Genomic DNA, 25,905 nt, shown 5'->3' on the forward strand with positions numbered 1-25,905 from the left:
GAACCTGGACATGCTATCTCGAAACAATCTGATTGGTTGCGAGATGTCAAGGCGCCACCTCAGCGTGTTGGATGTCTTCCTTGAATTCTCCAATTTGTGTGAAGAAATTGTCTAAGTATGGAAATTTGTCTCTTCTTGTCACCATCTAATTCTGATTGGGAGCTTCTTTTTTTAATTTCTTTAGGAGATGAAATCCTTCAAGAAGTTGCATGGATGAAATTCCTCAAGAACTCTGAAATTCTTCTCAACAAGTCTGAGAACTTTTCTTTCTTGATGCCTTGAATTCGGAGAAGAATTCCTCTAAGCCTTCGTCATAACAGCTCTTCCCATACTTAGCCAAATTTTGGCCATCTTTATGCTCGGACGAACCTCGCTTGTGGACCTATCTTTAACTCTGAATTTGGCTCGAAACTCCATTTGTGTTTTCTGCGATGATCCCGCCTTCAGCTGCCAATTTATATCGCGCGGGAGGAGGGTGAAAAGATCTAGATAACTCCTCACAAATATGAATTGATGTGATCTAAAGTTCAGCTTTCCAGACATTCATTGCGTTCAGCCATCATCCAAAACCTGCAAAACCAAAAGAAAATAAAGTAAGGTTCTATATTTGAGTGTAAATTTTGAAGGTTTGCTGGCAGAGTGCTCTGATTTTGGTCCCTTTTACTCCAATTTCCCAACACTTTTAGCCTTAAACAAGATGCGAACACTTAGAAATTTTAGAAACCCTTGAAAACAAAATCCGATTTGAAGGTTCGGGAATGAAATTTGTCTTTGATTACTCCTATCACCTTCAAATTTTAAGAAAATAGGTGGATTTTCTCTTCAAAACAGTCAAGAATCTCCTTCAATCTGCATGTCAACTTGTGAAAAAATTTGGAGATCTCAGACTTACACTTAAAATCTCCTTCAAAATTACTTCAATCTGCCGAAAACTCTTCAAAATACACTCAACCTGCACAAAACTTCTCTCAAAGTGCCTCTCAACTTGTTCTTGAAATTCGAACTTCATACAATGAAACGAGAGAATTAAAGGGATTTGTATAAAGTTCAAATTTCATAATTAGAAACACAAAGGATTTGTTTCTAATTCACTCTTCATTCATCGAACTTAGACATATCTTGTTTCTTTGTTGAGTTCAATCTCTTAAGAAGGTTTCTAATTTCATTCTCAGTTGAACTCAGTCACATGGGAAAGTTCTGATTTTGAATCAAGTCCGAGTTTAGTTCCTTAAGAAAGTTTCTACTTTTAGTTTGAGTTCATGAACCGAACACTATCTTTCTTTCTCCTTCCAAATTCGAAACTTTCTAAAAACTCTCTTCTTTCCTTTAGCAGATTTTTTTGACAGCAAGGTGGATTTGGTCAATCTTTTCCATATAAGGGCAGACTTGGTTAGATTTGCTTCAACCTTTATCAAAGACAATGCGGACTTTCTTTGACTTGCTTCATCCTCCATCATAGATAGGGCGGACTTTATTGATTCTCTTCCCAAGTAGAGGAAGGCGGACTTCATTGATCATTATGAGCTTTACTTGCAGCAGGGCAGACTTTGTCTGACTTGGGCACCATTCATGTTGATCAAGGGCGGACTTCACTTGACTTAGGCACCATCTTCATACCCTTGGGCGGACTTGAATTTATTCTCCCATTCTTCTCCTTTCACATGATGGACTTTACGAGTTTCTCCACCATGGGGCAGACTTCATCAAATTTAGGAACTGTTGGCTGCAAAGTTGGGTGGACTCTCTTAACATTAGGCACCATGTGCAATGATAGGACGGAATTTGTTTAACTTGGGAACCTTGGAGGGCGGACTTTGCTGAAGTTAGGCACTACAGACCTGCAGGTTAGGCGGACTTTCTTGATGTCATGCACCTTGATTTGAAGGAGGGCGGACTTTGCTGGTTTCATGACTTCTTATCACCTCCATGGCAGACTTTGCCACAATCATGACCCTTCTCTTTGGGTGGGGTTGAGGAGACTTATGCACCATTCTTATTATTGCTTCACCCCAAGGCGGACTTTGTGAGTTTCAAGAACCAAGGTGAGGGTGGAGTTTGTCATCTTTGAGAATATTTCATCTGCAGCAGGGCAGACTTGGTGGCACTTAGTAACTTCAAGTTGCAAGGTAGGGCAGACTTTGATGATGTGATGCACCATTACTCTTTTGTTGGTGGACTTCCTTAACTCCATGCACCTTCTTCATGGGCAGAGTTCAAGAGATTCATCCACCATCACCTTGTAGATTGGGTGGACTTAGAGAGACTTAGGCACCAAAATTCACGTCTTTGGGTGGATTTGGCACAACTTGTTCTCTTTGTAACCATTCCCTATGGTGGACTTGGGAAAAGTAGGAACCAAGACCATGCTACCTTCATACACTTGGGAGGACTTCATCACTTCCTTGCTCCATGGTGAGAATGAAGTTGGATCACCTTAGGCACCTTTCATTTACAGCAGGACGAACTTTATTGATGTCATGCACCTTGATTTGAAAGAGGGCGGACTTTGTTTGACTAGAGAATCTTTTAACCTTGTTATTTCCCTCACTTCTTGGATGGAGTTTGAGATATTTAAGCATCAAATGATATCCTCTTGAGTGGACTTTGCTTGATCCATGCACCATTACTTATCACCTTGGGTGGACTTCCATGAGTTAGTGTACCATAAAGAGGACTTTCTTTCACTCAAGGTAAGGCAGACTTCAACCCTTGCTTGCACTTCAACTCATGATAGGGCGGACTTTGTGAAGATCATGACCCACCTCACCTTTCCCAAGGCAGACTTGAACAGACTCGTGGACCAACATCAAGGTGGACTTCATGAAGATCAGGAACCTCATGACCAAAACATGAAATCTCCATAACTTGTGCAAATTTTACTGGATCGCTTTGAAATTTGAAAATTGTGCTTCAATTATTCACTGAATTCCCCAGGATTCCAAAAATTTAGGAGATTATCTTTTTGGGTCAAAACTTGGATTTTAGGAGGAATTTGCCGATTATTTTCAGTGAATCTTAGAGCCAACAATGCAAACCCTAGATCCACTTTCTAAAAATAGAAAAAGCAAGGTTCCCTAAAAATAGGAAAAACTTTCTAAAAATAGCCATTTAAGGGATCGTGCTCAAAATGCCAAAAATGAAACTTCTTAAAAGATAGGAAAAATCAAAAAGCAAAACTTTCCAAAAATAGAAAGTTGTCTAAATTAGCTCAAATCTATTGCGATCTTCATCCTTTGGGCTTTCTAGACACAATGACGATGTCTAGACTCTATTCTAACAAGTGCTTGCACACATTGACTCATAATGCTCAAAACTTAGGTCGCTCAAAATTGAAAAACTTGATGCAAGAGGTCACAAGGGACTAACAAAAACCCTAGAAAGCAGGAAAAAGGGAGGGTCCCCATTTGCAATGGGGCGATCTGTGAAAAAGGTCACAACATGTCTTCACCCTATTACAAAGAGGCAAAGGTTCACTCATGAGATGGACCAGTTATTTGGGAGTTTGCTTGTCGAGAGAGTAGCTGACACTTCTATTATAGAGGCAACGAGCCTTAATTTAAATGTGGCAAAGTTTTCTCAAAAACTAGCTATAAAGGCAGAAGAGGAAGTTCTTATCCTAAGAGATAGGGTGAAAACATTGCAAGAACAGTTATATGCAGGACCTACATATAGACCTCCTCGTTTGATTGAACACTCTTCTGATGAAGAAATGGGTTAGAGGGGTGATTTGGCTCAAGCTAGGGTGGACATAACAAGGTTGAACAATGAGATTGATATATTGAAAATAGATGATTCACAAATGAAAAGGGGAGTAAAGATAGAGATGGCCAAATCATTGCTTGAGTCAAGGATAAGTGAAATTTTGGATCATGCATATTCAACTTGGGATGAACACATAGAGTTGTTCAGGCTTTCTCAAGAACACTCGAAGTGATAATGGTTCTTGGCCTCCTCACTATCTCATATGAGCAAAATAATTGCACAATTAGAGATTTCATTGATCAGACCCTTTCCAGATTATTTGTACAATATGATTGTGAGCTTCAAGGAAAAATTTGAAGTGGTCAAACAAGTCTTCACTATCCACAAGATGTACACACAAAGGATAAGAAGTGAGCTCAAAAGTTCTAAGTGCTTGGTTACAAGTCATATGCCAGCCTTGTTTGATAAAGGAGCAGAGTAAAAGGTGGAAAGGTCCTTAGACCCAAATTAGAATGGAAGACAGATATTAAAACAACATAGGACCAAATATTTGCTAATATCCTTGCAGATGTTGCACAACTCCTGAAGAAGTTAGGATCATATATGGATGCCCTATCAAGATTTTACAGTGGGATGATCAAAATGGAGGTAGCTAGGTCAGAGATAGATGATAAAGACTACCAACGATATCTCAGATGACTTCAACAATTCAAGCGGCATCGATTGGATGATTTTTGAACCTTTTCTTCCTCTTCTACAAGTTTCTCAAATTTTCAAATTTTGAATTTTCAAATTCGTAGTTCCCACCTTTTTTTAAAATTTTGTTGCTCTCTTTTCCTTTTCTTGAATTTAATGAGAATAAAGAGGTGTATTTATTGGATGAATCATACATCTTTGATATCTCCCTAAAGATATTGAACTTTATCCTTCTTATTAAATGCATATCTTTGAGAAGGATTTGTAAGTTGCTCTCTATCAATGTGTACATAATAGATTTATAGGATTATCACATTTTTCAACCTGATAAGGGAGCTCAAGAAAAGAAAAGGAGATCTTTAGATCATCTCCAGTAGCTACCACCTACGGACCAAGATAAAGGAATGTCTATCCTTATCGGGGACCTCAAAAAGTTGTTTGTCTTTTCCTTGTCAAGCAGTTACCTAAATTTTGATATTGTAAAAGTCCTGAAGCTTGTTGCATCCTCAACTTTTCTATAAGAGGATATTCAAGGCCTTATTTTTCTTCTTCTTCTTTCACAGATAGAGATATTACAAAAAATTTAATACAGAAGCTTGTATACTCATTCAGCAAGGGTGAATAATATGCAACAGAGTTCGTAGTTTTTGCAATACAGTACTATAATTCAATTCCATGTCTTACTTGCAGTGATTTTGCAAAGGATATGTATAAGTACTCTACAATTATATAAACATCTTGAAATCCAATTGAATGATTTCCAAGTTGTTTCTTTTACTTGTTATCCAAAATCTTATATGAATCGGTTAAATTAAGGATTTTTTATTCATATGTCTTCCCTTTGTTGTTGAGTTTGAATAAATTTTAACTTATTCTAAAGTAGAAGATTAAATTTGCTAACTTTACTCAAAGGGGTTCTATGTAGAGAGCAAGTACTAAGTTGCAATTATGAAATTCATTTCATGTTGTGATTAATATCAGGTATTAGTCATATTAGGCAGAAGGTGTGGTGCAGAACTTGTACATTTTATATTGTAATAATGGTTCATCTAGTCCAATGGATAATGCACTAATCACGTATTCTGTTGTTAACTATGGCAAAAGAAAAAATTTATCTACTATTCAATTAAGAGCTTTTTCATTTCATGAATTTTATTTTGAAGGAATTAAGATAGTTAGTTCTCATAGTAATTAGAATCTGCGTAAGGCTGAAAGCCACATCCTAAAGGTTTTAAAGCTTACTGAATTACTTAATAGGCTGAGAACATATCCATTGCAGCATCAAATAAGTTAGAAATATCAAAGATGTTGTGAAAAGGGACACCCACTTAGGTCATACAGAGCCTAAAGTGTAGAGAGAATAACTAGTTCCTTATCCCTAGTCATTTCTCTGTCAATTGGTCCACTAATCCAAAACCTTGAAGATTGAGGTTGGCTTCTCATAAACGGATTTTGGAGTAATCAGTTGGAAACACCAACACTAGGGAACTCAGTTGGAAAAAACCAACATGTTGCTTTCTCTTTTGAAACTTACATCTATGAACATACATGACTGCGTTGCCCCCATTCTAGCATTTTTGGCCTCTTGGACCTTAAGTATCTAGTTTGAGAATCGAGAAGCCCCTCAAAATGACTATATTTTGAAAAATGAATGTAATGAAAACTTTGGGTAAGGTCCCTAATAGAATCCCCTCTAATATATAAAAAATAATGTCAAACTTATTAAAAAATTTAAAGAAAGCTTATTTGTAAAACTCAATTAAAAATAACTCTATAAATAAATTAACTCATTAAATATTCTCTCTAATTATATAATTCTAATTAAAAAAATTATATAATGTTTTTACCTCTTTACAAACTATTGCACATATGGATGTCATTATTTTCATTAATGTCAAACCTTTGTCAATCTCATGTTGCCCCTGTTGTTATTGGTGATCTGGATTTGGATAGGTTAAGTTGTTGTGTAGTTGCTGGTCTAGATGTTTGTCTTTTTGATACTATGATACAGAGATATCTACAGGTTCACATTTTATGGATAAGATGGTATGAAATGATGTTTCAATATATTTCTAGAGGTTTGGTGCTCTTCACTTGGTCTGAAAGTAATTCTGTTGTTTTCTCTAGAGAAACTTATCGCGGACTGGAATAAGTTTTTGTATCAGATTTGTTATTTTATTCAGGATCAAAGAGGTTTTGAGGGGACCTAGAACCCCATACAACAAGTTTTGAAGGGACCTGAAACTCTCGGATTTTGCATGGATCTAGAACCCAAAGAAGAAAGTTTCCATAAGATACAACATAGATAGCCACCAACCCAACCTCAGCCTAACATCAACGTATAATCATTGAAGAACCAGCTGGAAGAAGGCTGAAGCCATACAATAGGAAGCTCTGACAAACAAAACCATAGGGGGTTTTTCAGTCTCCCTCAACCTTAACAATGGGTTTTAGCAAGGCTCCCATAACCTTAATCTTGAGAATGAACAAAACTGAGTTCATCATACCCTCCAAGATCTCCACCTCAATAGGAGGTAAATGAAAGAAATCGTTAAAATGACCAACCTCAGTTCTCATATAGCCAAGAAATAGGGCACCATTAGCCCCCCAACAACATCTCCCAGTATCAACCACAAAATCCAACTCCACCTTAATAGAAGAAAGATCATCTCCAGCACCATCCATCTCCACCTCAAAATAAAATAGGGCCAATTCTATAGGAAAAACTAGAGAAAACCAGGGATGTTGAGATAGAAGCAAAAAGGTTAAAACTGAAGAAACAAGAAGGGGGAAACCAGCAACAGGGTCAAAAAAGATAGAGACAACCATTATAGCCCACAAGAAAGGCACATCAAACAACACCAAGGGGATAAAGACACTCAATCATCCCCTCAAATAAAACAATATGATAGAAAGGGTGAAGACATGATAAAGGCAAGAAAGGACTACACCCTCCAAAAACAAAGCAACAACTTGGGGAGCCACGAAATGAGGGCACATAGAGAAGCAAAAAAGGCTCCCAAAAGGCACAACAAAATAGACCCCAAAAAATCGTCTCCATAGAAGCACTAGGTCCAATATCCAAAACAAAAAGCATACCCGCATAGGGCCCAAAGAAACCACTAAGCTACCACAAAGGAAATCAGAACTAACAATGCATCCACATAAAGAGAGGGCCAAAGGAATACAAATAACCCCCATCAAAAGCATTAGACCCCACAAAACAAAAAACCAAAGAAAAGCCCATACTAGAGAATGGGCCACCCAAAGGACGAAACCTACAAAGATATGGCTAGAACTGAGGCGACAACACTCCCTCAAAGCTCCAAAAAGATAAACACACCAAGTAAACATAGAGCACAGAAAACACAAGTCACTCCCATGACTTTGCGCAAAAACGGAGGACAACACACTGCAACAAAGGCAACCCCATGGCAGGAAATCAGCAAGGCCGAAGGGAGAAGCAGCGCAAGGCCCACAAACAAAGCCCAAGACAAGAAAAAGTAGGAAAAAGAGACCTCTGGCCAAGGAAGAAAAAATGCACCATCTTGGGCCATCAACCTCACCATCATCATCCCCTTCATCCAAATCCTTCGCTTCCTCCACTGAAACCCTAGCTCTGCACCTTCGCCCACTCCCGCACTCCATTTTGATTTTGTACTAGATTTGTTTCGGGAGATTATAAGTTGATATTTTTATGAGATATATGTCATGGTTCTTTAGGATGAACCGCATTATTTGTTTTTGGTCCTGATTGGACTATGTGTTTTGCAAAACAAGTTTTGTATCGGTTTATGCTAGAGTTTCGAGACTCTCCAGGACTCGCCAAGACTTGGCGAGTCTCGGGCCGAGTGACCTTAGGTGAGTCCTTGGGGGACTTGGACCCGAGCTCACCGAGTCCTAGGCGAGTCTAGTCGAATCTTTGGACTCGATGACTCAGCTTGGACCCGGCAAGTCCCGATGCCAAGACTCGGTCGGCGTCAACCCAAATGAAAAAGCAAAAAAAAAACTTTTTAAAACTTGTTTTAAGTTGCTTTTTTTTTCACTTATATTTTCTTTTGCGGGCTAAAAGTCATCTCATTTCATTCTATTGAAAAAAAAAGGAAGAGAAGAGTAGGTTGTGAGGAAAAAGAAGAGTGCATAGTAGGGCAAGAAACAAGGAGGAGTAAAATTTATTCAACAAATCATATTGGGGTCGTGTAATACTTGCATTTGGTTCATCAAAAGCTTGTTCGAGAGGATTGGAAAGAGGTTGAATTTCATTTAAACCTTCTTATAAGAGATAAGAGTGATTTGTTTTGGTTTTTTTGGGTGTTTTATCAGCAAATTTTCATTATTTTTTTTAAAACATGTGTATTCATTTCTTTCAAAGAAATCAGCAAACGCTACCATGTAGATTTTTTTTTTTTATCTTAAAACTTGAAGAAATCAACAAACCCTACAATATACTTTTTTTTTTCAATGTTTGAAAAAGAAAAGTACATTGTAAGGTTTGTTGATTTCTTTGAAAAAAAATGCTATTACATTTTTTGTTGTATTAATTTATAATTTAACAATGCACAAATATTCATTTTTTTGTAATTGTGTCTTATTCCAGCAACCTTCAACTTTTGAAAACAATGCCTAATTCCACTACTCGTAAAGCAATCCCGGGCAGAAAAGTTCCAGCTTGGAAACATGCTGAACATTTTCTCGGGCAAAATAAGGGAGAGGAAAAATGTAAATATTGCAAAACAATCTTTCAGGGAGCCATAAATAGATTGAAATACCACATTACCGGTATACGTGGCCATGATGCATACCATTTCACACTAGCACGTCTTGAGGCTATTCATGAGTGCCAAGTGCAAATAGAGACATTTGAGGCTCTAAAAGAAATGAAGAAGAAGCAAAGGGAGGAGTTGGCTAACATTGGTTGTGTTGGAGAGTGGGATTTTGCCAAGATCAAGGGCACAATGAAAAGTATAAAAATAGAGACAAAAGAATGACAAGAACAAACTGTATCTCATCAATATGAAAATGATCAACTGGATTCAACAATACAATGAATATAAGCCTTCTTATATAGGCAAGGCCATATGGATGTACGAGCACACAATCATACAAGGGGTAGGTAGGAGAAATAAATAATATTCCACGAGGTGGATGACCCACCGAATGTGGAGTGTAACAACAAAACAAGACCACAAAAGGTGGAATTTCTCCTACAAGCTCTATCCGTATGTGCACACTTCCCTAAGTGTCTCAAATCCAAACTACGAAGAAATGCATTATCCTAAGTTAACTTAAGAAAAGTGTAATAATATCCATAATGAATATTTATTTACACCAACAACCCCCCTTAAGTGCAACTTAGGGGAATGAAGACTCAAGTCAACAATGCAAGATGGGTCCCGGCAACTAGGCCATGATAGGTACCCATATACAATATGCAAATGCAAGCAAAACCATGCAATGCAATCTCTCACAAACGGAGAAAAGGAGAAAACCCAGTGGGAAAAAACTCCCCCCAAAAAGAGAGATGAATGTGCAAAAGACTCTCAAAGAAGAAGGACAAAACCTCAAAGAGGAAAGAGTCCCCCCCATAAGAGAGGAAGGAGAAGTCAGCTGACCCCCCCTAATGACACATCCCGCACCCCCAAGAGAGCTCACAACTGCTGGAACTTACTCTCGGTGAAAGGTTTGGTGAATATGTCTGCAACCTGCTCCGTTGTAGGACAATATTGCAAATCAATGACCTGCTCCTAAATCAACTCTCGGATATAGTGCATATGGATCTCGATGTGTTTGGTCCGCTGATGCTGGACCGGGTTCTTCGAGATAGCAATAGCACTCTGATTGTCGCAATGTAGAACTGTCAGTCGTGGAGTGGTGAACCCAAACTTTGTGAGAATCTGCTGAAGCCAAATGGTCTCAATCGCTGCATCAATAGCGCCTCGATACTCAGCCTCAGTCGAAGAAAGAGCAATAGCATGTTGCTTCTTGCTCTGCCAACAAATGGGGCCTAAACCAAGGTGAAAATTGTAACCAGAAGTAGACTTACGATCATCAAGATCGCCAACCCAATCAGAGTCTGTGTAACCAACCAAGTGAAGTCCTGTGCCTGCTGCATGGTGAATCCCATAGTGTTGTGTAGCCTGGATGTAATGAAGGATGTGTTTGGCGGCTTTCCAATGAAGCTCATGTGGTTCCTGCAGGAAGCGGGAAACCATGCCAACTGCAAATGAAATATCAGGGCGTGTATGGGTCAAGTAGATGAGACTACCCACAAGCTGACGATACAAAGTGGCATCAATTGGCGAAGAAAAACAGTGAGCCTCAAGCTTGACTCCTGAAAGAAAGGGAGTTGGTAGAGGCTTACAATCAGCCATATGAAAGCGTGCAAGTAGATCAAGAGCATACTTGGGCTGCGATAGTGTAATCCCGGAAGGTGACTGTGAAATCTCTATCCTGAGAAAGTAGTGCAAAAGACCCAAGTCAGTCATAGCAAATCTGTCATGCAAAGCAGATTTGACCCTGCTAATGATGGATGCGGTACTCCCTGTAATGATCAAATTACCGACATAGAGCACAAGTATCAAGTGAGAGTCATCCTGTCGCAAAATATAGACATTCGGATCAAAATGACACCTGGTGAACCCTGCTGAGAGAAGAGAGGAATCCATCTTGGCATACCAAGCCCTGGGGGCCTGCTTAAGGCCATAGAGAGATTTCCTTAGTCTGCAAACCAAGGAAGTATCTTGGATGAAACCCTATGGCTGCTCCATATAAATCTCCTCATCAAGATCACCATGAAGAAAAGCACTCTTCACATCCATCTGATGTACAGCCCAACCATGAGCTACAAAAATAGCAAGTGTCAAGCGAATGGAGTTCATCTTGGCTACGGGCACAAAGGTCTCAGTATAATCAACACCTGCTACCTGGGAGAAAACTTTCGCAACAAGTCGAGCCTTGTACTTATCCACACTACCATCCGCTGCAAACTTGGTCCGATAGATCCACTTACATCGAACCATCTTTCTCCCCTTAGGGAGATGGACTAAATCCCATGTGTTGTTCCTCATCAAGGAACTATACTCTTCCTCCATAGCTTGGTCCCACTCAGGAACCCCTGATGCTTCTCGAAATGTTTGTGGATCGGAAGCAGTAGCAATGAATGCATGTGGAAGATCCTGATGTTGTGATCGAATTCTCCATGTATCTGAAGGATCCCCAACAAGAGAACCTACGGACTCAAGTGTCTGTCGAGCCCAACAAGGTCTAGGTGGAGGTGGAGAACGAGGCTCCTCATTTGCAAGTGGACCCTGCGGAGGTGTAACCCTGCGAGTCGGAGTTGAAGGAGTCTCATCATTTGAATCACTAGCATCACTATCCACAATGGAGGAAGGTGGAGGAGGTAGAGACTAGGAGAGTTTTCCTCAAAGTCAACACACCTCTCAATGAACACCTCATGTGTCTCAGGATCCATCAATCTATATGCTTTAACACCCTCAAGATATCCAACAAATATACAAGGCCGACTCTGAGGTTCCAATGCCTTGCGTTTCTGTGGAGGTATTGGAGCCCATGCAGGACACCCAAAGACTCTGAAATGTCTCACAATCGGTTTCCTATCAACCCAAGCCTCAAAAGGAGTAATACCTTGCAAAGCTTTGTGAGGAACCCGATTCTAGATGTGTGTGGCACAACTGATAGCCTCTGCCCAAAAAGCAGGATCAAGAGAACGTGCATGTATCATACAGCTAGACATTTCTTTCAAAGTTCTATTCTTGCGTTCTGCAACTCCATTCTGCTGTGGAGTGTATGCGACAGAATGCTGAAGATCAATCCCCTCAATTGTACAAAAATCCTCAAGTCTTTTGTTCACATATTCCCTTCCATTATCTATGCGAAGAATCTTCACCACTTTCCCAGATTGCTTCTCCACACGAGTCTTCAAGTCCTGAAATCTGTCAAATACTTCACTCTTATGAATAAGAAAGTAGACCCAAGTGAAGCAGGAGTAGTCATCAATGAAGGTAAGGACATAGCGGGCCTTGCTAAATGAAGGTGCTGGAAATGGACCTGCTACATCGTTGTGAACAAGTTGAAGAACTTCCAAAGCTCTCCAAGCTTTCCCCCTATCAAACTTTTCCTCGGGATGCTTGCCTATGGAACAACCTGAACATACACCCTCTGAAAAACTAATTCGAGGTAGACCTGTGACCATGTCTTTAGTGCTGAGCTGCTGAAGATAGCGGTAGTTGAGGTGACCAAACCGCTCATGCCATAGCTTACTTTCTGAATTTCAATGAGTAAGCAAGGCCCTAGAAGGTGAACTTGGCACAAAGTGGGAGAATGAATAAAGCCTTGAGTTGTCATTGACTTGTCCCACTGCTACCAAGGCATCATCATCAAGTTCCTTTACCACAACTGAATCTGGTGTAAACTCAACCTTTTTCCCATTCCCATAGTAAGTGATTTGGTAGATAGAGAGAAGGTTGGTAGACAAGTTAGGAACATAGAGAACATTCTCAAATGTTCCATCATCCATGTCAACTAAACCTTTCCCTTCAACCTCTACTTGTGTATGTGAGGTACCTTAGATGGCTGCAATGAAGAAAACTGCTCCTTTGTAGAACCCATGTGATATGAGGCACCTAAGTCAAGTATCCATTACTGTGAAGAACTTATTGTAGCCACAAATGCTTGCCCTTTTCCCTTAGACTGTGAGGAAGAGGAAGGAGATGAATCCTTCTTTGTGTAGGCGGATGGCAAGTTGATGTTGTTTTTCTTAAGAAGATTAGTTAACTCATCAACTTGTTTTATGTGGCATCGATGCTCATCATGACCATACTTCTTGCAATATGCACAAGTTGGCTTATCCTTCTTAGGTGGCGTCCCCTTCTTGGAAGAGGATGAAAAATCACCTTGTGATGGAGAGGATGATTGTCCTTTTTCCTGTTGTGGCTTAGACTTGGAGTGCTTCTTCTTGTTCGAATCTTTGCCTCGACTTCCTTGATTCCCTTGATTAGCCACCAAAGCCTAGGACTTTGAAGACTTGAGAAACCCCATGTTCAACAACTTAGATTGTTCCAATATTAACATTTCTGTGAAAGCATCAAATGAAGGCATAACACAGGAACTCCCCACTGTCAAACGATGAGTTTGGAAGCTAGACACAAATGCTGCATATTCTGGTGCAAGCTTGTCCAACAAGTTGAATATCAACTGAGCATCCTTTTTGTCAATTCCACAATCCTTAAGCTTTTCTCTTAGCTCATTTGCTTTGGTGACATAATCTTGGATTGTATCAAAACTCTTGGGATCCAAGTTGGTGAGATCATTGTCAATCTTATAACCTCTGATTTCATCAACTTGACCATATAATTTCTTAAACATATCCCAAGCATCTTTGATTGTAGTACACTTTTCAATATGAAAGATGAGGTCATCCGATACATACTTGCGCAAAGTTCCAAGAGCCATGCAATTCGTAGTGAGCCATTCTAACTGAGCATTAGGATCAACCTTAGGATCAGGTGGTGCTGCTATTGTTCCATCTATGTAATGCGTGAGACCTTTTTCCATTAATTTGCTCCATACTTTAATTTTCCATGATGCATAATTATGTGGAGTTAAAGGTGGAAATTTATGAGGACTCATTGCAAGAAAAATGAAAGAGCAAAAGGAAAGAGAGGCACAATCACACAAGACACCCCCCCAAATTCACTCAATCAAAGAACCCCACCAAAAGTGATGATTTGGCACTTTATACTCAGTGCATATACAATGGGCCACTTGCAAAAAACAGCAAAGTGGACTTCTGATTTCAATTTTATAACTGCCGCAATAAGGCCAAAAGAGACTCAAACTAATCATGCAAGAGATCTAAACTAAGATCCAAACAATTTACAAGTACCAAATAGGCCAAATAAGACCAATATCTGAAAGTACAATTTCTACTTAAAATCTCTAAAATCTGATCATAGATTATGAAAGTAGATGAAAAAACATGCATTTTCAAAAAAAACGGCACCTGAAAAGGAGGTCGTATGAGCTCAAACGAGACCTTTGAAGTTGTAGAATTGAGGATTGGACAGGTACAGTTGAGAGAATATGAAAATTCCAAAAACCCTGTGTACCAAAACCAGAAAACAACCACACCACTCCGAAGAGCACAAAAAATTAGCCCAAATCAAAAAAAATTGCACCCAAAAAGGAGCAAAATTGAGCAAGTTATGGGCCTCCAAAGTTGACCCAAAAATTCAAACTGCTCAACGGAGAGGGGTCTAAAAATTTCCAAAGAAAATGCTGACTGGGTGCTGCTGACTGAGAATTTTCAAACTGGAAAATAATTTTCAGAAAAAAAAATAATTTTAAAAAAAAAAAAAATCTCAAAATTTCGTACCATACCGTCCGAATTGGGCAGAAAATTTCCTCCACACCCAAAAATCGATTTTCGCCAAAATAGGTCGAATTTATACTCAATTTTTAGGGAAACGGTCTTCCGGACGCAATGGTGAGGTCGAAAACACTCCAAGATGCCTCCAAAAAGCGCAGTTCCTCAAATCCCAAAATAGAAGCCTTCCACGATGTCTCCGAAAACCAATCAATGAAGCCCCAATGACTCTGATACCATGTAAGATTTTGCCAAAATCAAGGGCACAATGAAAAGTATAAAAATAGAGACAAAAGAATGACAAGAACAAACTGTATCTCATCAATATGAAAATGATCAACTGGATTCACCAATACAATGAATATAGGCCTTCTTATATAGGCAAGGCCATATGGATGTACAAGCACACAATCATGACATGTGGCTCAATGAGAAACAAGGGTAGGTAAGAAATACTAGGGGTAGGTAGGAGAAATAATATAATATTCCACAAGAGGTGGATGACCCACTGAATGTGGAATGTAACAACAAAACAAGACCACAAAAGGTGGAATTTTTCTTACAAGCTCTATCCCTATGTGCACACTTCCATAAGTGTCTCAAATCCAAACTACGAAGAAATGCATTATCCTAAGTTAACTTAAGTAAAGTCTGAGTGCTAGTGCTAGTGCTACCGTTTCGGTTGTTGGTAGTGCCAGTGGTAGTGGGAGTGCAATCATTGGTCATAGAATTCGTAAATCTAGGATGGATTCATATTTTGAGCCACACACTACTCCTATTGCCCAACCTTCACTTGAGAGCATGGGTTGAAACAAAGAGGTACACAATAATGCTAAAAGTGCAATTGGGAGATTTTGGTATTATTGAAATATTCCATTCTTCACAACCAGGTAATTCCTTTTAGTTTTTATTTGATTGTTTTTAGTTTTTAAGTTTTTAATATTTATAGTTTGTTTTGTCTAATATTTATACTTATCTTATTTAATTTATTTATGATAGGTCTCCTTATTGACAGAGCATGGTTGATGCCATCACTATTTGTAGGGCGTGTTTCAAAACCCCTTCTGATTTTGAGTTAAGTGGCCAAATTTTGACAAAAATGGTGGCTGATGTAAAAGCCAAATTAGGGGATTAGCGAGAGATATGGAAGAAGGGTTGCAACATCATGACCAATGGTTGGACTGATAGGAGAAACGGAATGCTCCTAAATTTTCTTGTTTCTTCTGCAGGTGATTGAATAAGTTAAATTTTATTTAATGATTTGTAGTTTATTTTTTATTTAAGATTTATTCAATGATCATTAAATCATTGATTTTGCTTTGTTTTCAAATTTCAGGTGGCACAATGTTCTTGAAGCCCATTGATGCTTCCGCACATTCCAAAAATGTCACTTACCTGTGTAAGAATTCAGAGGAGTGTTGGCAAGACACTACACAGGTCATTTGGTGCTATCATTGATGGCAACCCAAGTCAGTAATCCAATCCGCACTGTGTGATTTTCACGTACCGGAAGTCAGATTGATGATTGGTTCAGGTCCGACAAACCTAGAATAGAGCATCTGGCAGAGTTCAATATTTTGATTGATATTTATTTTTCGGGTTGATATCTTGTGTTGCAGATTTCAGGGAAGGTGTCTGGATTACCTTATTCTTGAGTTTTAGCCTCCGGTGATAATTGTTGTGCGTGTTAGAAGCTTTTGTGTACCAGTTTTTCGACTTAGCAGTGCAGAACAGCCAACTTGCATGGATAATCCTTATGCGGAATGATTTTGGTGATTGATTGTGGTCCAAGTGTTTTGTTCGATAGTTTTGGTAATGTTTAATCAATTATTTTGGTCCACACTAGTCTTTGACATCAAATTTGACCGACAGTATGTACACGTTTCATTATATGTTAAGTTTTCTTGAACTGACATGCAGTTGAATTAATTTCTTGTTGCGGATATATAAGATAATTGTTATGATCATTTTAGAGATTGGTGGGTATGCAAAAGGTGTTGGTGATCGATTGTGCGCAATTTCACGTGCACAGGTTAGAGATTTGTGCTCTGGATTATTGCAGAACAGTGGATCAAAGCAGTATAAGGCAGAGTGTGAAAAGTTTGTAAAATATGCTCAACCAGAACTATAATCAGGCATTTGTAGATGCTATTATTTAGTTCATGTACTTCAATGATTTGTTGTAATTCATTTGTAGGCAGTGAGCCTCTCTTTCTTGAGCAGTGAGCTCTAAGCAGTGTGCCTAAATGCATGTGTATTATCATTGTAAAACTTTATATTTGAGTAGACTCATCTTGTGGGTCTCATCCCCACCATGGTTTTTCTCTTGACCGGGTTTTCTACGTATAAAATATTTGTGTTATGGTGTTGTGGTTGATTGATTTGTGTTCTTGCATCTTTCTTTTGGTTCAATATATTAAGTGGTTGAAAGAATAGATTAATAAAGTTAAAGTTTGCAAAACACTGATTCACCCCCCTCTTAGTGTTCCTTGATTCCAACAATTGGTATCAAAACCTAGTTCCTTGGAAGAAGTCCAACAACTTGAGAAGGATTTGGGAAGGTTATTCGAAGGATTCTGGTGAGCTTCAACAATAACTTCTAGTTGCACTTGATCACCTTGATCAGTCCAAGGCTGAAGTCGGGAAATTGAAAGCGAATCTTAAGGATGCTGAGAATTTCATTCAGTCATTAAAAGAGCAACTAAATAAGTCCAAGGAAAAGAGAAAGGAACTTTCTAAGCAGATAAAGCAGAAAGAAAGCCAAAGAATAGATGATGATCACTTGAGTGAAGCCTTGAAGGAGAATACAGAAGAATGTGAGAAACTTGGTAAAGACAATGCTATCCTGAAACATGAGACGAAATCTATAGTGATGGGGTTGAGCAAGGAGATTGAGGGAAGGAAGAAGAATGAAGAGAATCGTAATCAGTCCCTGAAAGATAGATGTGATGATTGTTGAAGACTTAATTGTGAAATCGACCAGCTAAACTTGAACTGCATCAATCCAAAAACAATGAGGAAGAGCTTGAAAGGCAGATTGTCATTCCTAGGGATGAACTTGCTACTGCAAATGAGTACAAAGAAAAGTTCAAGATTAGCTCAACAAAACTTGATATGCTGCTACAAAGTCAAAAGAGTGAAGATGATAAGCGAGGTCTTCAATTTGAGAAAGGTGAAAGCTCCTGATCTAATCAAAGCAATCCTAAGTCAGAACATCAGAAGAACACAGCTAAAAGGTCTCCAGTAAGGCAACCTAATGCTCAAAAGTTCAATGGCAATTGTTTTGTTTGCAATAAATTTGGTCATAAAGCTAGTCAATGTAGAAGTAGAATGAATCGAAATGGTCCATCATTCATTGGTCAGTGTTTCAATTGCAACAAGTATGGACATAAATCAAGTGAATGAAGAGATATTTTAAATAACTTTTCAAATACAAGGAATGTTAGATGTTATACATGCAATAGATTTGGCCACATTGCTAATCAGTGCAGATCAAGAGGAAATCAAGGGAATTACAAGACTGGATAGAGAAATATTGTGTGTTATAATTGCAACAAATCTGGTCACATTGCAAGATTTTATAGAAGCAAGAATGTAGACAAGAAGGTTTCGGCAAACAACAAGAAGAGTGTGCAGACAAATGATAAAGGTAAAGAAAAAGTGGATGAGATCAGGAATCAAATGAAAAAGACATGGGTAAAGAAGAGTGACTCTAATGCAGGAAATGGATCCGCACCTGAAATTGGTGCTGGAAATTCTTCTAAGAATTGATTTAAGGCTACTACCTAGGTGGATTTTTCAAGAAGATCCTATTCTCCCTTGCCAGAAGTTGGTGCCGATATGTGGCAGATTGTCAGAAGTTGTATTTTGGTATTGCAGATGTTTTGGAAGGATCTCCGGAAGAGATTGAGCGATATTGGAGATCCGCAAAAGAATTTTTGTGGAGCAGTCTATGAAAATAAGGTATCTGGAAGGTTTAGGGTAAGCGCATTTATTACACCAAAACGTTAGATATGCGAATAATAAAAGGCAACTTAACCCTCTCATTTGTCACTTTGCATTAGAAGAGAAAGAGGTTTAGAGCGCTCTACAAGCAGATTTCTTAGAGATCGAAGCCGCAAGAAGATTTTCGCATGAAACCCTAATTCGACGAGAAGGTATTTATCTGTGAAACTTTTTAAATCAATATTTTTGGAAATGAATACTCATTTGGTTGTTGATATAACTGAGAGATCCTGTGCAATTTCAAAAAGCACCCTTTCAAATCCGTAGAAGATGATCCACTAGCTGCATTTTCATCTATTCCATACGGTGTTCTTCATGTCGAAGACATTAGTAATGTTAGATGTCAAATAAATTTTCAAATACAAGGAATGTTAGATGTTATGCATGCAATAGATTTGGCCACATTGCTAATCAGTGCAGATCAAGAGGAAATCAAGGGAATTACTAGACTGGACAGAGAAATGTTGTGTGCTATAATTGCAACAAATCTGGTCACATTACAAGATTTTGTAGAAGCAAGAATGTAGACAGGAAAGGTTCCGACAAATAAGAAGAAGAGTGTGCAGACAAATGATAAAGGTAAAGAGAAAGTGGATGAGATCAGGAATCAAATGAAAAAGACATGGGTAAAGAAGAGTGATTCTGATGCAGGAAATGGATCCGCACCTGAATCCAGTGCTTGAAATTTGTTCCGAGAATTGATATAAGGCTATTGGCCTAAGGGGAGTTTTCAAGATCCTATTCTCCCTTGCCAGAAGCTGGTGCACGAATGCGGCAGATTGTCAAAAGTTGTATTTTGGTATTGCAGATGTTTTAGAAGGATCTCTGGAAGAGATTCACCGAGATTGAAGATCCAGAGAAGAATTTTTGTGTAGTCTGTGAAAACAAGGTATCCGGAAAGTTTAAAAGCAAGCGCATTTATTACATGAAAAAGTTAGATATGCAAATAATAAAAGGCAACTTAACCCTCTCATTTGCCACTTTGCATTTGAAGAGAAAGAGGTTTAGAGCGCTCTGCAAGCTTTCTTAGAGATCGAAGCCGCAAGAAGATTTTCGCGTGAAACCCTAATTCGGCGAGAAGGTATTGATCCGTGAAACTTTTTAAATTGATATTTCTGAAAATGGATACTCCTCTGGTTGTTGATATAACTAAGAGATACTGCCCAAAATTCAAAAGGCACCCTTTCAAATCCATAGAAGATGATCCACTAGGTGCATTTTCATCTATTCCATATGGTGTTCTTCATGTAGAAGACATTAGCGCATACATTCATTCAAATCTTGAGGAGTTAGGAGGATCCCAGTTGTTGAATATGTACACCAATCATATATTACGAGAGGATTTCAAGGTCAAGCCTGAATTCAAGGTTTTGAAGGAAAAGAACCTTGCACAGGTTGTTTGGTTTCTAGTGTTTGATAAGAATGAGTGGATCCGATATGTGTTAAGAAGAATTCATGATAAATTCATGTGGTTGAACCAACCGTTTAAGATCACAAAGGATGTAATTAGGATCATAACAGGTTTAAGCTCATTCGATGGGCTACCTGCACTAAGGTCTATGAAGAATCAAATGGTTTCTGATGCAACCAGTTCTAAATTTGACAAAAGGGCTATGACAATCAATGATATTATTGAGTCAAATGTGAAATTTGCTTCAATGGTTATCAGATACAAGATTTATTGCTTTAGCAGGGAGAATTTGGTATCTAGTAATGCTATCTATGTTGCATATCAGATGGTGAAGGAGAACAAGGACTATGATCTGTGTGAGCTATTCTGAGGCTAGCTTATGAAAAATATGACTAGTATTAAGGACAAGAAGAATACATTCAAATATGGCACCTTGATCTTATGTTTATTCTTCTATTTCATGAATGAGATTTCAGGTATTAGTAATGTAAAATGAGCTAGTGACAGACTAGTGGCAATCCAAATCAGAGATCTTCTATATAGCATTGGAGATAGCAAGGCACGAAGAACTGCACTTTGGGGATACTTCAAGAACTTCCAGAGCATGATGCAAGCTAGGGAAAGGATCCCTGAATCTGTTGTGGAGAAATAAAAGGATACAATATGCTTCATGGTAGAGATTGATCAATGCCTAATGGAAGTAGTGGAGCCAAGGATAGTATGGATCATGCCCATGGGGTATGAGGTAGATGAACAGATTTTGGAGGTGTATGCTCAGCATTTGTTGAGTAAGCCTATTGATGTCTCTGAGGAAAGGTTTGGCACATTCGCTGAGAAGGACATGCAGTTGCATAAGCAATTCAAGAAGCCTGAGATAGTTTGGAAGGTGACTGAAGAGAAGGAGGTTGAGGCCAAAGAACTTGTTTCAGAAGCAAGAGACACTGCAGGAGCAGTCAAGGAATTTTTGGAAAAGAATTAATAGGAATTGTTTGATCTAGAATTAGCTCAAGGCCCTATCAATTTGGCCTCTCTATCCCCCATTCAGAAGCTACAACTAGCATCATTTTCTCAAGCCAAAGCAAGGGAGGAGATGCTGAAATCCCACATTGAGGACAGCGAGCTTATGAGTCTTGCATCCGATATCTTGCACAAGCTTATGCCTACATTTGTCACGAACTCTTATGATACTTCCTCTGACTAGCTAAAGGACCTAATCAATGTTGTAAGTACTCATTCTGAATCTCTTGATAAGTCAACAAAGGTCAAGGTCCGAAATGAGTTTGATGTAAAAAGATTCAATAAGTTGAAGGGAATGATTGCAAATGATAGAGTTTTGTTAGACACTTGTGTTAAGAGTATTCAAGATGCCTTGTCTGAATGAGGCATTCTATACAAATCATGTTTGTCATTGTCCAAATTTACTGAGGATATTGAGAAGAAAATTAAGGAGCATGAGAAGCAAATGGCCAATATATCTCAATCCTTTGATCCTTTGACCAATTTCATAGCTAGTCAAGATGGTCAAGTCATTTATTTGCTTGACAAGATTAGGACTTTAATGCATGATAAGGACAAGGTTGTCGGTAGAGTCCAAAGAACCCCAAGATGTCATAGCCACAAATGATCCCTCAGATCTTCAATCGACAGAGATGCAAACATATGTTTTCAGTGGTGACATCTCAATTTTGGAGAGTCTCAAGAAAGGTTGGGATAGTCATTTGAGTTCATTGAATAACACTTTTACTGATATATTCAAGTTTATGTAAGTTAGTAAGGTTTATGTGTACATATGTTGTTGTATATAGAGTTTTTGTACAAATTTTGGTATGCAGAACCCTTCCTTTGCCATTGATGCCAAAGAGGGAGTGTAGGGCAATGAAAAATGTCATAATCATCTCAGGGGGAGCTTTGAGAGTTTTGGAATTTTGAGTTTTTGAGTTTTGCAATGTGTTCATATGTCGGTACTGATTCCGACACAGCCATTTTTCACTAAGTGTTGCCATCAATGGCAAAGGGGGAGATTGTTGGCAAGAGACACTGCACAAGTCATCTGGTGTTGTCATTGATGGCAACCCAAGTCAGTAATTTCATCCGCACAGTGTGACTTGCTTATATAGGAAGTCGGATTGAAGATTGGTTCAAGTCTAGTAAGCCTAGAATAGAGCATCCGACTGAGTTCAGTATTTTGATCGGTATTTCTTTTTGGGTTGATATCTTGTGAACTACAGATTTTAGAGAACGTTTTTGGATGTCTGGATTACCTTATTCCAAATTTTTAGCCTCTGGTGATAATTGTTGTGCCTATTAGAAGCTTTTGTGTACCGGTTTTTCAGCTTAGCAGTGCAGAACAACCGACTTGCATGGATAATCCTTATGTGGATTATGAAGAATGATTTTAGTGATTGATTTTGTGGTCCAAGTGTTTTGTCTGGTAGTTTTGCTAACGTGTTATTAATTATTTTGGTACGCACTAGTATTTAAGATATGATTTGGCCAACAATGTGTACATGTTTCATTATATGTTGAGTTTTCTTGAGCTGACATGTAGTTGAATTAATTTCTTGTTGTGGATATATAAGATCAATTGTTATGATCATTTTAGAGATCGGTGGGTATGCGAAAGGTGTTGGTGATCGATTGGCACAGTTTCACGTGCACAAGTTAGAGATTTGTGCTCTGGATTATTGCAGAACAGTGGATCAGAGGACTATAAGGCAGAGTGTGAAAAGTTTGTAAAATGTGCTTAACAAGAAATATAATCAACCATTTGTAGATTCTATTATTTAGTTTATGTACTTTAGTGATCTGTTGCAATTCATTTGTAGGCAGTGAGCCTCTCTTTCTTAAGCAATGAGCTCTAGGAAGTGTGCCTGAAAGCATGTGCATTCTCATTCTAAATCTTTATATTTGAGTATACTCATCTTGTGGGTCTCATCTCCACCATGGTCTTTCCCTTGAACGGGTTTTCCACATATAAAATCTTTCTGTTATGGTGTTGTGGTTGATTGCTTTGTGTTCTTCCATCTTTCTTTTGGTTCAATATATTAAGTGGTAAAGAACAGATTAATAAAGTTAAAGTTTGCAAAACACCGATTAAACCCCCCATCAGTGTTCCTTGATTCCAACAAGGAGGTCATATATGAAGTGGGTGAGCAGAATGTAGTACAAGTAGTGACCGATAATGCAGCAAATTAGGTTGTTGCAAGTAAACTTTTGATGGAGAGGCACCCATCTATATTTTGGTCTTCATGTGCTGCCCATTGCATTGACCTCATGTTGCAGGACATTGGAAAGATTTTGTGGATATGGACATGTGTACAAAAGGCAAAAAATGTTTGCAAATTTATATACAATCATGCATGGGTCCTTAACCTAATGAGGCAATACACAGGGCAGAAGGAGTTGGCTCGACCTAGAATCAATAGATTTGCCACCAATTTCATCACACTGCAATCCTTGATTCGGAGTAAGGCAACTTTGAGACATATGTTTGTTGGTGAGGATTGGACTTCCTCATCCTATGCTACGAGTGCTACAGGGGTTGATGTGGTAGATTGCTTTTTTGATGAGCCAATCTTTTGGACCCCTTGTGCTGAGACTGTGAAGGTAAAAAAATTTAAGCATTCTACATTATGTTTTAGCTTTTAACTTTTAATTTTTATTCATATTTTTTTTTTATTTGCTTATTTTCATTTACAATTCCACACTTAAATTAACTAATATTAGATACTGTTTCATAATATTTGCAGTTCATTGAGCCCTTGGTAGTTCTCCTACATGTTGCAGATGGGGAGAAGCCCGCAATGGGCTACATATACGAGGGCATGGATAGGGCCAAGGAGGGCATCAAATCTGCCTATGAAGGGGATGAGAGTAAGTATCGTCCCATTCGAAATATCATTGATACAAGATGGCAGGTCCAGCTTCACAAGCCCCTTCATGCAACTGCTTATTACCTCAATCTGGCAACCATTTTCGCCCTGATCTTAAGGCGGATGAGCAGGCTCTTAGTGGGCTCTACTCAATGATAGAGCAAATGTCGTCTGGTCATAGCAGCAGTATAATCTAGGAGCTAGAGGCCTTTTCTATTGCAGAAGGGGAGGTCTTCTCTGATTAGCTTTGCAAAGAAAATCGAACAAAAATGCAACCAGGTAAAATATATATTTTAAGAAATTAAGAGCATAATTTTAATTATATGTTATTCAATTTATTATTAATTATTAAATGAGGCTGATTTTTTTTTTCTTTTTCTCATCTCAGATAGATGGTGTTAGATGTTTGGTCCTAAAACACGAAATCTTTAGTGGATAGCCATTCATATTTTGAACCAACCATGCAGTGCTTCCGGTTGTGAGCGCAATTGGAGTATGTTTCAGCACATACACTCCAAGAGGCACAATAGACTGTCTATGGAGAGGTTGAATGATCTAGCCTTTGTTCATTACAACCTCTGTCTTAGACAAAAATAGGTTATGGACCATGACACCACCCCGATCACGCTAGAGGAGATTGATCCAAAATCTGAGTGGATCACTGAGGCTACAGATCCTATCTTTAGTGACAAGGACTTAGATTGGATCAACCAGGTAGATAGAGAAGTTGAGGTTGTAGCCATGGCAGAGGAGGAAGTTAGAGCACGAGGAGAGCCAGAGCTAGAGATAAAACCAGACATAGCTGATGTTGGTGAGGGTAGACTGGAGTCATGGGCAGACAGTATGGCTGCTAAAGCATCCAGAACCTACCTTAGACACCTTCATAGGAAGGACCTAGGATCCTTTGAGCTATAGACTTGTAGTTGTTTTACTTTTGATATATGTGCGGAACACTTGATGCCATTAATTTCATATTCCATGAGTTTTGTAATATTTTTACATTTGACATTATTTATATATCTATGTTTTCTATTTCCTTCAGCTACAATTTGCATTTATACTAATGTGATTGATGTATACTTGTGTATGTGATCAAATTAGCTTCTATTTGATGATTTTATTATGTATTGAAGGTTTGTTTAATAAAGGGTGCATGAAACAAGTTTTAAGTCCTTAAAAAATCTCTAAATTTCTTGGGTTTTTCACTTTGCTAAGTCCTGGCTGATCTGAATCTAGAGTCCCCAATCGAGTCACCCTTGCCGAGTCCGCACCGAGCCTAAGTCTTGTTTCTATGGTTTATGCACTTTGGTCTGAGTAGTTGGGTGTAAAATGGTTTTGATATTGATTGGAAAGAGTGCCAACTTGGTGTGAATTCCCACACATCCTTTCTACCTTCCGGATAATGTATTTTTGGGTCGATGCTATGTAAATGTTACATACTCTTTTGGTCAACCTAGTGTTGGTTGTTTTTGGATCCCACTAGTATATATTGAGAAGATTGGCTATGTTAGAAAGTATAAAGAAGTACTGTGTGTGCATGAATGAGAGATGGATACAAAGGCGAGATGAATGATGGGTAGATGCGAAATAAGTGCAGACATTCAGAGGTGTACAGAGTAGACAAATGAGTATATTCAGCGACATGCTATTTGCATTTTAATAGATACTTTTTGTATACATTTCATTTATTATTCTTACTACTTTATGAGACCAGTTTTGTATATTGCCTTGGAGAAGTGATCTTCAGCTGAGCGAGTCTCTTTTTGTATCTTGCCTGAGGTTGTGTGTCTCAACATGCAAGTCCGAAGCAATAAGCTCTTTTTGGCAGGAAGCCT

At 38.6% G+C, this 25,905-nt stretch overlaps 1 protein-coding gene across 1 annotated transcript in view; it reads right to left on the reverse strand.

Moving 5' to 3' along the window:
• The window catches only part of LOC131032951 (MADS-box transcription factor 23-like), a 114,527-nt gene that overhangs the window by 58,441 nt on the left and 30,181 nt on the right, over positions 1 to 25,905 (reverse strand). The window lies entirely within an intron of this gene.

The sequence above is a fragment of the Cryptomeria japonica genome, chromosome 3 (assembly GCF_030272615.1).
Source record: "Cryptomeria japonica chromosome 3, Sugi_1.0, whole genome shotgun sequence".
NCBI classification, from domain to species: Eukaryota; Viridiplantae; Streptophyta; class Pinopsida; order Cupressales; family Cupressaceae; genus Cryptomeria; species Cryptomeria japonica.